Raw genomic sequence first — 12994 nt, 5'->3', positions numbered from 1 at the left:
CTTGGATGACCCAGTGCACTTGCTGGTTAGTTGTGCGAAGTTGTGAACCATGGTATTGGCATCATGTTTTTGGCGCCATTGCCAGGGAAAGAAAGAGCAATAAATTTTACATAATCAAAGTGTAATCACAATTTCTGCGCACAAAGTTTTTGGCGCCGTTGCCGGGGATTGTTCGAGTTTGGACAACTGACGGTTCATCTTGTTGCTCAGATTAGGTAACTTTCTTTTTGTTTTCTTTTCAAAAAGTTTTCAAAAATATTTCAAAAATTTCTCCTTTGTTTTCGAAAAAAAAAAATTTTAAAATAAAAATGTTTTCAAAAATATATTTTTCTTCAGAATTTTTAAGAATGAATTCTAGTGTTTCATGAAGCATGTTGAAGCCTGGCTGGCTGTAAAGCCATATCCAAACTCCTTTGGGATTGGTCTTCAACTAATCACCTCAATGGATGTAATTCCATTCTAAAGCTTGGCTGGCTATTAAGCCATGCCTGACCCCTTGATTGGAGCTTTAGTTTAAAGAGCATAAGATTCCTGGAATTCATATTAAAAATTTTGGAATCCTTATTTTTCTTTTTCAAAATGATTTTCGAAAAAAAATTAAAAGAAAATACAAAAAAATCATAAAATCATAAAAATCAAAAATATTTTTTGTGTTTCTTGTTTAAGTCATGTGTCATGTTATAAGTTTGGTGTCAATTGCATGTGCATCTTGCATTTTTTGAAAATAATCATGCATTCATAGTGTTCTTCATGATCTTCAAGTTGTTCTTGGTAAGTCTTCTTGTTTGATCTTTGCATTTGCATGTTTTGTGTCTTTTCTTGTTTTTCATATGCATTCTTGAATTCTTAGTGTCTAAGCATTAAAGAATTCTAAGTTTGGTGTCTTGCATGTTTTCCTTTGCATAAAAAAAATCTTTTTCAAAAATATGTTCTTGATGTTCATCATGATCTTCATAGTGTTCTTGGTGTTCATCTTGACATTCATAGCATTCTTGCATGCATCACATGTTTTGATCTAAAATTCTCATGCATTGCATAATTTTCATGTTTTTCTCTCTCATCATAAAAATTCAAAAATAAAAAAAAAATATCTTTCCCTTTTTCTCTCTTAAAATTTCGAAAATTAGATTTGACTTTTTCAAAAAGTTTTAAAATCAAGTTGTTTCTTATGAGTTAAATCAAATTTTCAATTTGAAAATCTTATCTTTTTCAAAATCTTTTTCAAAAATCAAATCTTTTTCAAATTTCTTAGTTATTTTCGAAAATTCCAAAAATTTTTCAAAATTTTTTTTCTTATTTTTATTACATAATTTTCGAAAATAACATCATCAATTCATGTTTTGATTCAAAAAATTTCAAGTTTGTTACTTATTTGTTAAGAAAGATTCAAACTTTAAGTTCTAGAATCATATCTTGTGATTTCTTGTGAATCAAGTCATTAATTGAGATTTTAAAAATCAAATCTTTTTCAAAAACTAATTTCAATCATATCTTTTCAAAAACATACTCTTATCTTATCTTTTTCAAAAATTTGATTTCAAAATATCTTTTCTAACTTCCTAACTTCTTATCTTTTCAAAATTTGTTTCAACTAACTAACTAACTTTTTGTTTGTTTCTTATCCTCTTCAAAACTACCTAACTAACTCCCTCTCTCTCTAATTTTCGAAAATATCTTCCCTCTTTTTCAAAAAATTCTTTTTAATTAACTAATTATTTTAACTTTTGATTTTAAAATTTTCGAAAAATTACTAAATTTTTCAAAAACTATTTTCGAAAATCACTAACTCTTTTTCAAAAATTATTTTCGAAAATTCTCCTTCTCTCTCATCTCCTTCTATTTATTTATTCATCTACTAACACTTCATCTCACCCAAATTCGAACCCCCTCTTCCATCTGTGTTCGAATTTCTTCTTCTTCTTTTCTTCTACTCACACTGGGACCTCTATACTGTGGTAAAAAGGACCCCTATTATTATTATTTTTCTATTCTCTCTTTTTCATATGAGCAGGAGCAAGGACAAGAATATTCTTGTTGAAGCAGATCCAGAACCTGAAAGGACTCTGAAAAGGAAACTAAGAGAAGCTAAAATACAACAATCCAGAGATAACCTTTCAGAAATTTTCGAACAAGAAGAGGAGATGGTAGCCGAAAATAATAATAATGCAAGGAGAATGCTTGGTGACTTTACTGCACCAAATTCCAATTTACATGGAAGAAGCATCTCCATTCCTACCATTGGAGCAAACAATTTTGAGCTGAAACCTCAGCTAGTTTCTCTGATGCAGCAGAACTGAAAGTTTTATGGACTTCCATCTGAAGATCCTTTTTAGTTCTTAACTGAATTCTTGCAGATCTGTGATACTGTTAAGACTAATGGAGTAGATCCTGAAGTCTACAGGCTCATGCTTTTCCCTTTTGCTATAAGAGACAGAGCTAGAATATGGTTGGACTCTCAACCTAAAGACAGCCTGAACTCTTGGGATAAGCTGGTCACGGCTTTCTTAGCCAAGTTCTTTCCTCCTCAAAAGCTGAGCAAGCTTAGAGTGGATGTTCAAACCTTCAAAAAAAAAGATGGTGAATCCCTCTATGAAGCTTGGGAAAGATACAAACAGTTGACCAAAAAGTGTCCTTCTGACATGCTTTCAGAATGGACCGTCCTGGATATATTCTATGATGGTTTATCTGAGCTATCAAAGATGTCATTGGATACTTCTGCAGGTGGATCCATTCACCTAAAGAAAACGCCTGCAGAAGCTCAAGAACTCATTGACATGGTTGCTAATAACCAGTTCATGTACACTTCTGAGAGGAATCATGTGAGTAATGGGACGCCTATGAAGAAAGGAGTTCTTGAAGTTGATACTCTGAATGCCATATTGGCTCAGAACAAAATATTGACTCAGCAAGTCAATATGATCTCTCAGAGTCTGAATGAAACGTAAGCTGCATCCAACAGTACTCAAGAGGCTTCTTATGCAGAAGAAGCTTATGATCCTGAAAACCCTGCAATAGCAGAGGTGAATTACTTAGGTGAACCTTATGGAAATACCTATAACCCATCATGGAGAAATCATCCAAATCTCTCATGGAAGGATCAAAGGCCTCAACAAGGCTTTAATAATGGTGGAAGAAACAGGTTTAGCAATAGCAAGCCTTTTCCATCATCCACTCAGCAACAGACAGAGAATTCTGAGCAGAATCCATCTAGCTTAGCAAATTTAGTCTCTGATCTATCTAAGGCTACTGTGAGTTTCATGAATGAAACAAGGTTTTCCATTAGAAATTTGGAAGCACAAGTGGGCCAGCTGAGTAAAAGGATCACTGAAATCCCTCCTAGTACTCTCCCAAGCAATACAGAAGAGAATCCAAAAGGAGAGTGCAAGGCCATTGACGTAAGCACCATGGCCGAACCTGTAAGGGAAGGAGAGGACGTGAATCCCAAGGGGGAAGACCCCCTGAGACGTCCAGTGATCAATAAGGAGCTTCCCTCTGAGGAACCGAAGGAATCTGAGATTCATCTGGAGACCATAGATATTCCATTGAACCTCCTTATGCCATTCATGAGCTCTGATGAGTATTCCTCTTCTGAAGAGAATGAGGATGTTACTGAAGAGCAAACTGCCAAGTTCCTTGGTGCAATCATGATGCTGAATGCCAAATTATTTGGTATTGAGACTTGGGAAGATGAACCTCCCTTGTTCACCAATGAACAAAGTGATCAGGATCAACTGACATTGCCTCAGAAGAGACAGGATCCTGGAAAGTTCATAATACCTTGTACCATATGCACCATGATCTTTAAGGCTCTGTGTGATCTTGGTTCAGGGATAAACCTCATGCCTCTCTCTGTAATAGAGAAACTGGAAATCTATGGGGTGCAAGCTGCTAAAATCTCATTAGAGATGGCAGATAATTCAAGAAAACAGGCTTATGGACAAGTAGAGGACGTGTTAGTAAAGGTTGAAGGCCTTTACATCCCTGCTGATTTCATAGTCCTGCATACTGGAAAGGAAGAGGATGAATCCATCATCCTAGGAAGGCCTTTCCTAGCCACAGCAAGAGCTGTGATTGATGTGGACAGAGGAGAATTGATCCTTCAATTAAATAAGGACAACATTGTGTTTACAACTCAAGGATCTCTCTCTGCATCCATGGAGAGGAAGCAGAAAAAGCTTCTCTCAAAGCAGAGTCAACCAAAGCCCCCACAGTCAAACTCTAAGTTTGGTGTTGGGAGGCCACAACCAAACTCTAAGTTTGGTGTCAAACCCCCATATCCAAACTCTAAGTTTGGTGTTGGGAGGTCTCAACAAAGCTCTGCACATCTGTGAGGCTCCATGAGAGCCCACTGTCAAGCTATTGACATTAAAGAAGCGCCTATTGGGAGGCAACCCAATTTTTATTTATCTAACTATATTTTTCTTAGTTATATGTCTTTATAGGTTCATGATCATGTGGAGTCACAAAATAAATATAAAAATTGAAAACAGAATCAAAAATAGCAGAAGAAAAATCACACCCTAGAGGAAGCATCTGCTTGGCGTTCAACGCCAGAACAGAGCATGGTTCTGGCGCTGAACGCCCAAAATGGGCATCATCTGGGCGCTGAACGCCAGAATTGCACCCTGGAGAGGAGCTGGCGCTGAACGCCCAGAACAAGCATGGTTCTGGCGTTCAACGCCAGAAATGGCCAGTAAATGGGCGTTGAACGCCCAAAATGGGCACCAACCTGGCGCTGAACGCCCAGAGTTGCATGCAAGGGCATTTTGCATGCCTAATTTAGTGCAAGGGTGTAAATCCTTGAACACCTCAGGATCTGTGGACCCCACAGGATCCCCACCTACCTCTACTCACTCTCTTCTCTCTTCTCAATCATCCTCTCTTCCCAATAAACACTCTTCCCTATAAACCTACCTCATAAACTCCACCTACCTTCAAAATTCAAAACCAATTTCCCACCCAAACCCACCCATATGGCTGAAACCTTTCCCCCCCTCCCTTCCCTATATAAAGCCCTCCATTCTTCTTCAAATTCACACAACACAACCCCTCTATACCCTTCTTGGCCGAAACACAACACCTTCCCCCTCTCCTCTATATCTTCTTCTTCTTCCTCTATTCTTTCTTTTATTGCTCGAGGGCAAGCAATATTCTAAGTTTAGTGTGGTAAAAGCATAAGCTTTTTGTTTTTCCATTACCATTGATGGCACCTAAGACCGGAGAATCCTCTAGAAAAGGAAAAGGGAAGACAAAAGCTTCCACCTCCGAGTCATGGAAGATGGAAAGGTTCATCTCCAAAGCCCATCAAGACCACTTCTATGATGTTGTGGCCAAGAAGAAGGTGATCCCCGAGGTCCCTTTCAAACTCAAAAGAAATGAGTATCCGGAGATCCGACATGAAATTCAAAGAAGAGGTTGGGAAGTTCTAACAAATCCCATCCAACAAGTCGGCATCCTAATGGTTCAAGATTTCTATGCCAATGCATGGATCACCAAGAACCATGATCAAAGTAAGAACCCGGATCCAAAAAACTATGTTACAATGGTTCGGGGGAAATACTTAGATTTTAGTCCGGAGAATGTGAGGTTGGCGTTCAACTTGACAAACATGGAAGAGAACGCACGCCCCTACACAAGGAGAGTCAACTTTGATCAAAGGTTGGACCAAGTCCTTATGGACATATGTGTGGAAGGAGCTCAATGGAAGATTGACTCCAACGGCAAGCCGGTTCAACTAAGAAGATTGGACCTCAAGCCTGTGGCTAGAGGATGGTTGGAATTCATCCAATGCTCCATCATCCCCACTAGCAACCGATCTGAAGTTACTGTGGATCGGGCCATCATGATTCATAGCATCATGATTGGAGAGGAAATAGAAGTTCATGAAGTCATCTCTAATGAACTCTACAAAATAGCCGAAAAGTCATCCCCCATGGCAAGGCTAGCTTTTCCTCATCTTATTTGCCATCTATGTTACTCAGCTGGAGCTTTCATAGAAGGAGACATTCCCATTAAGGAAGAGAAGCCCATCACTAAGAAAAAGATGGATCAAGTAAGAGAGCCCATTCATGGAGCTCAAGAGGCGTATGAAGCTCATCACCATGAGATCCCGGAGATGCCTCAAATGCATTTTCCTCCACAAAACTATTGGGAGCAAATCAACACCTCCCTAGGAGAATTGAGTTCCAACATAGGACAACTAAGGGTGGAACATCAAGAGCACTCCATCATCCTTCATGAAATAAGAGAAGATCAAAAAGCAATGAGGGAGGAGCAACAAAGACAAGGAAGAGACATAGAAGAGCTCAAGGACATCATTGGTTCCTCAAGAAGGAAACGCCACCATCACTAAGGTGGATTCATTCCTTTTTCTTATTTCTTCTGTTTTTGGTTTTCTATGTTAAGTGCTTATCCATGTTTGTGTCTTCATTACATGATCATTAGTAGTTAGTAACTATGTCTTAAAGTTATGAATGTCCTATGAATCCATCACCTCTCTTAAATGAAAAATGTTTTAATTCAAAAGAACAAGAAGTACATGAGTTTTGAATTTATCCTTGAACTTAGTTTAATTATATTGATGTGGTGACAATGCTTCTTGTTTTCTGAATGTATGCTTGAACAGTGCATATGTCTCTTTGAAGTTGTTGTTCATGAATGTTAAATATGTTGGATCTTAAAAGAATGATGACAAGGAGACATGTTATTTGATAATCTGAAAAATCATAAAAATGACTCTTGAAGCAAGAAAAAGCAGCAAAGAACAAAGTTTGCAGAAAAAAAAAATTAGGCGAAAAAATTAGAAAGAAAAAAGAAAAAGGCAAGCAGAAAAAGTCAAAAGCTCTTAAAACCAAGAGGCAAGAGCAAAAAGCCAATAACCCTTAAAACCAAAAGGCAAGGGCAATTAAAAAGGATCCCAAGGCTTTGAGCATCAGTGGATAGGAGGGCCTAAAGGAATAAAATCCTGGCCTAAGCGGCTAAACCAAGCTGTCCCAAACCATGTGCTTGTGGCGTATAGGTGTGAAGTGAAAACTTGAGACTGAGCAATTAAAGTCAAGGTCCAAAGAAAAAAAAGAGTGTGCTTAAGAACCCTGGACACCTCTAATTGGGGACTTTAGCAAAGCTGAGTCACAATCTGAAAAGGTTCACCCAATTATGTGTCTGTGGCATTTATGTATCCGGTGGTAATACTGGAAAACAAAGTGCTTAGGGCCACGGCCAAGACTCATAAAATAGCTGTGTTCAAGAATCATCATACTGAACTAGGAGAATCAATAACACTATCTGAACTCTGAGTTCCTATAGATGCCAATCATTCTGAACCTCAATGGATAAAGTGAGATTCCAAAACAATTCAAGAGGCAAAAAGCTACAAGTCCCGCTCATCTAATTGGAGCTATGTTTCATTGATAGTTTGGAATTTATAGTATATTCTCTTCTTTTTATCCTATTTGATTTTCAGTTACTTGGGGACAAGCAACAATTTAAGTTTGGTGTTGTGATGAGCGGATAATTTATACGCTTTTTGGCATTGTTTTTAGTATGTTTTTAGTAGGATCTAGTTACTTTTAGGGATGTTTTCATTAGTTTTTATGTTAAATTCACATTTCTGGACTTTACTATGAGTTTGTGTGTTTTTCTGTGATTTCAGGTACTTTCTGGCTGAAATTGAGGGACTTGAGCAAAAATCAGATTCAGAGGTTGAAGAAGGACTGCTGATGCTGTTGGATTCTGACCTCCCTGCACTCAAAATGGATTTTCTGGAGTTACAGAACTCAACATGGCGCGCTTCCAATTGCGTTGGAAAGTAAACATCCAGGGCTTTCCGGCAATGTATAATAGTCCATACTTTACCTAAGTTTAGCTGATGCAAACTGGCGTTCAACGCTAGCTCTCTGCCCAATTCTGGCGTCCAGCGCCAGAAACAAGTTGCAAAGTGGAGTTCAACGCCCAAACTGGCACCAAAACTGGCGTTCAACTCCAGGAATGACCTCTACACGTGTAACACTCAAGCTCAGCCCAAGCACACACCAAGTGGGCCCCGGAAGTGGATTTATGCATCAATTACTTACTTCTGTAAACCCTAGTAGCTAGTTTATTATAAATAGGACCTTTTACTATTGTATTAGAGATCTTTGATCAGTGGTATACTATCTTAGATCACATTTTGAGGGCTGGCCATCTCGGCCATGCCTGGACCTTTCACTTATGTAATTTTAACGGTAGAGTTTCTGCACTCCATAGATTAAGGTGTGGAGCTCTGCTGTTCCTCAAAGATTAATGCAAAGTACTACTGTTTTTCTATTCAATTCATCTTATTTCGCTTCTAAGATATTCATTCGCACTTCAATCTGAATGTGATGAACGTGACAATTATCATCATTCCCTACGAACGCGTGCATGACAACCACTTCCGTTCTACATTAGATTGAATGAGTATCTCTTAGATCTCTTAATCGGAATCTTCGTGGTGTAAGCTAGAATGATGGCGGCATTCAAGAGAATCCGGAAAGTCTAAACCTTGTCTGTGGTATTCCGAGTAGGATTCAATGATTGAATGACTATGACGAGCTTCAAACTCGCGATTGCTGGGCGTAGTGACAGAGCAAAAGGATAGTAAATCCTATTCCAGCATGATCAAGAACCGACAGATGAATAGCCGTGCCGTGACAGGGTGCGTTGACCATTTTCACTGAGAGGATAGGATGTAACCATTGACAAGGGTGATGCCTCCAGACGATTAGCCGTGCCGTGACAGGGCATTTGGATCATTTTCCCGAGAGAAGACCGAAAGTAGCCATTGACAATGGTGATGCATTACATAAAGCCAGCCATGGAAAGGAGTAAGACTGATTGGATGAAGACAGTAGGAAAGCAGAGGTTCAGAGGAACGAAAGCATCTCTATGTGCTTATCTGAAATTCTCACCAATGATTTACATAAGTATTTCTATCCCTATTTTATTAATTAATTTCGAAAGCCCCATTACTATTTTATATCCGCCTGACTGAGATTTACAAGGTGACCATAGCTTGCTTCATACCAACAATCTCCGTGGGATTCGACCCTTACTCACGTAAGGTATTACTTGGACGACCCAGTGCACTTGCTGGTTAGTTGTGCGAAGTTGTGAACCATGGTATTGGCAACATGTTTTTGGCGCCATTGCCAGGGAAAGAAAGAGCAATAAATTTTACATAATCAAAGTGTAATCATAATTTCTGCGCACCAGCTCCTCCAATTGTTCTAACACATAGTGGCATCCTTCATCACCCACAAGGGTTTCCAATCTCTCCTTCATGCTATGATCTTCAATTGATTCTTCACATGTAGTTATGGAAGCACCTTGAGTGTTCAAGCATTGGTAGGCTAAAGTATGCACTACCTTGGTCAAATTAGTCACAAACTCTAGGGTGTTCCTTTGCATATCCGCTTGTCCTTGAAGTAGCAAGGTAAGAGAATCATCTATTTGAGCTTGGGGTGGATAGGAAGGTTCATATTTTTGGAGAGAGGGTTCATAGTAGGAAGGTGGTTCTTCTTGGTAAGGGTATGGAGATGGTGTGCATTGAGGTGATTCATGGTAGTAATCTTGATAGGGTTGTGGTGGTTCTAAAGGTTGTTGCTCATAATGGTTATGAGAATATGGTATAGGTGATTGGTCATATGATGGATATGGATCATAAGAAGGTGCTTGGCAAAAACGGTCTTGTGAGCATGGTTGATAGTCATGTTGAGGATAAGGTTCATACGCCTATGGTGGTGGTACTTGATTATCACAAAAAGAGTCACCATAGCCATCAAATTGACATGCATTAAGATGGTGGTTATACCTATAAGTGTCCGGAGGGTGTTGCCAATAGGAGTGATCAATTCCTTGAGGTTCCTCCCATCTTGAAGTGTTCCACCCTTGGTACATGTTGTTATTAAAGTCCACATTTCCTACAACTTAGTGAGAACCAAACTCATAGCCAAAGTGAGAATTCAAGGTGACAAAAGAAAATATGAAATAAAAACTAACTAGAAATAACGAAACAAAATCCTACAAATAGCAAAGCTATGTACAATATTCACATATATACAACAACCAATAACATAATACCATTGCAACTCCCCGGCAACGGCGCCATTTTGATGATTGGACTTTTGTGTAGTTTAGAATTCACAAATGAAATCTCGTTGTAAAGTATAGTTCCTAAACCAACAAATATCCTTTCATACAAAAATTGTGTTTGTCACTAGTACAAACCTCTAAATTTATAAACCGAAGTATTGAACCTCGGGTCGTTCTCCCTAGGAATTATAATAAAGTGTTCTTGTTATTGGTTATGGATGGTTTTGGGGTTTTTGAGTTAAGGAACAAGGAATGTAAATTGCAAAAGAAATAAACTAACAACTAAGAAAAAATCTTGGCAAGGTTATGAGAATTGGAAGTCCTATCCTCATTATCCTCCTCAATTGTGACCACAATTGTCCATTGCTACCACTTAGTTAACCTCTAACCATGGAGAAAAGTCAAGTGGATGAATCAACTTGATTCCACAAGTCCTAGCCAACTCCCAAGGGAAAGACTAGTGTTAGTGGTATCCAAATCAATTAGCAACTTCTAATTATCAATCAACAAAGGAATTAGATAACTCAAGTGTCACTAATTACTCTACCAAAACCAAGAGGAGGAAAATCTATTCTAAAATCTTCTCAAGCATTTTATCAAACACTTGGAAGGCACAAAAGGAAAGCATAGTAAATCATCAACAAGAACAAAATCTATCAACAATTGAATGTAAGAAATCAACAACAACAATTAAAGAAAACAAGATCTAAATGAATTACCTCAAATTGCATTGAAGGAAAATAGAAGAAGAAAGAGTGCATCAACAACAAAATGAGCAATTACAAGAATGAAATACAAAATTAGAGAGAAGAAGAGAAGAGGAACAAGAAATTGTAAAGGAAAAGTAAATCAAAGCATGAATTAAACCTAGATCTAAGGAATTCTAATCTAGATCTAAAACCTAATCCTAATCCTAGAGAGAAGAGAGAGCTTCTCTCTCTAAAAACTAACTTTTCCTCCAAAATTACTCTAAACTAAACTAATGATCAAAAGTATCTAAAGTATGTTGATTCCCCTTCTATCCTTGGCTTAAATAGCATCAGAAATGAGTTGGATTGGGCCCACAAGGCTTTAGAATTCGCTGGCCACGTATTGCTTTAAGTGGATCATATGGCAGCAACGACGCGTGCATGAACGAATCACCATACGTATAGTAACTATGGTAAATCTTATATCGTTTCAAAGCCCTGGATGTTAGCTTTCTAACGCAATTAAAACCGCATCATTTGGACCTCTGTAGTGCAAGTTATGATCGTTTAAGTGTGAAGAGGTCGGCTTGACAGCTTTTGCGATTCCTTCATTTTTTCATGAGTTCTCCATTTTTACATGCTTTTTCTTCATTCCCTTGATCCAATCTTTGCGTCCTAAATTTGAAATCACTTAACAAACATATCAAGGCATCTAATGGAATCAAAGGTAAATCAAGATTAAACAATTAAGGATCTAAAAAGCATGTTTTCACTCTTAAGCACAATTAAAGGAGAATCAACAAAACCATACTATTTCATTGGATAAATGGGAGAAAAGTTGACAAAACCCTCTAAATTCAACACAAGATAAACCCTAAATATGGGGTTTATCAATCTCCTGCATTGTTCAAGGAGAATCAGAAACTCTTTATGAGTATTGGGAGCGCTTTAAGAACCTTCTAGACGCATGCCCCATCACATGATTGACAGGCTAGTGTTAATCAGCTATTTCACTCAAGGCATGAAGCCTCGGGATAAAACTACACTAGATGGTGCTAGTAATAGTTCTGCGAAAAAGTACAAGACCGCAGATGAAGCATGGCAACTGATCAGCGACTTAGCTAAGTCTACTAGGAATCACAGGCACAGGAGCAACCACTCAAAAGCTGTTGCAGAAGTTTCCTCTAGCACTGAGACTTCTGCTCTTACACAGAGTATATGTGAAATGACCAACCTACTAAAGCAAATTCAGTTGAACCAACAACAACAAGCTTAGCCTTTCCCACCACAACAAAGCCAATAGCTAGTTTCCCAAAGAGTATGCGGCATATGTGCTGATTATAGTCATTATACTGATGAATGCCTGCAGCTCTAACAAGAAGACAACACTGTGGCAGCTACTCATAACTTCTATGACCGTCCGAATCAAGGATACAATCAACAAGGCGGCAACTACAACCAAGGTGAAAACTATAACCAAGGATGGCAGGACAACTATAACCAAAGTTGGAGAGATAATTTCAACCATGGCTGGAGGGACAACTATAACAGAGAAGGCAGAGACAATAATGGAAACCAGAGGTGGAATAACAACAACAAACAGCAGAATCAGAACCAACCTTACAGAGCTCCTCACCTAAGACAGTCACAAGGACCCCAGCATAACCAGCAACAAGTCCTACAGATCACTTATCCCACTTCCTCATCAAATGATGAGATGATTCGTTCTCTTACACAAGGATAACAAGACATGCAAACTACACTGAACTCTACTCTAAATGGTCTGAATGCCACTTTATAAGCTCTCGCCACCCGGATAGATTCACTACCTACTTCCACTAACCAACCTTTAAGCTCCAGTGGAATTCCTTCTCAACCCTTACCTAACCCCAAGGGTGGCATCATTGCCATCACTTTGAGGTCTAAAACCACACTGCCAGAAAGGAATCAGGAGGAGCCAAGCCCAATAGAACACGCCCCAATTGAAGACTCATTAGAAGTGGAAGATGCTGAAATGGAAGATGCTGAAGAGGAAGATGGAGTACAAGACAAGGTTGAAGAAGAAGTAGCTCAGCCAAGGAATAGAGCACCAAAGAATGCAGAAGTTGTAAGTAGCGCCATCCCTATCCCATTCCCAACCCTTGAAAAGAAGTCCAGAAAGCAGATGGAACTTGATCCCAAAATGGTAGAAATTT

General features: G+C 38.6%; 1 non-coding gene across 1 annotated transcript; it reads right to left on the bottom strand.

Annotated features, from left to right (window-relative positions):
- Window positions 1-2537: 2537 nt before the first annotated feature.
- On the bottom strand, window positions 2538-2645 carry LOC148562153 (small nucleolar RNA R71). Its single transcript, XR_015888214.1, has one exon. It is a non-coding gene; the product is annotated as a small nucleolar RNA R71 (small nucleolar RNA).
- Window positions 2646-12994: the final 10349 nt, after the last annotated feature.

This window comes from Arachis ipaensis, chromosome B6, assembly GCF_059453495.1.
Source record: "Arachis ipaensis isolate K30076 ecotype BB chromosome B6, ASM5945349v1, whole genome shotgun sequence".
Taxonomy (NCBI): Eukaryota; Viridiplantae; Streptophyta; class Magnoliopsida; order Fabales; family Fabaceae; genus Arachis; species Arachis ipaensis.
The sequence above is the reverse complement of the archived record's forward strand: the minus strand, read 5'-3'. Positions and strand labels throughout refer to the sequence as shown.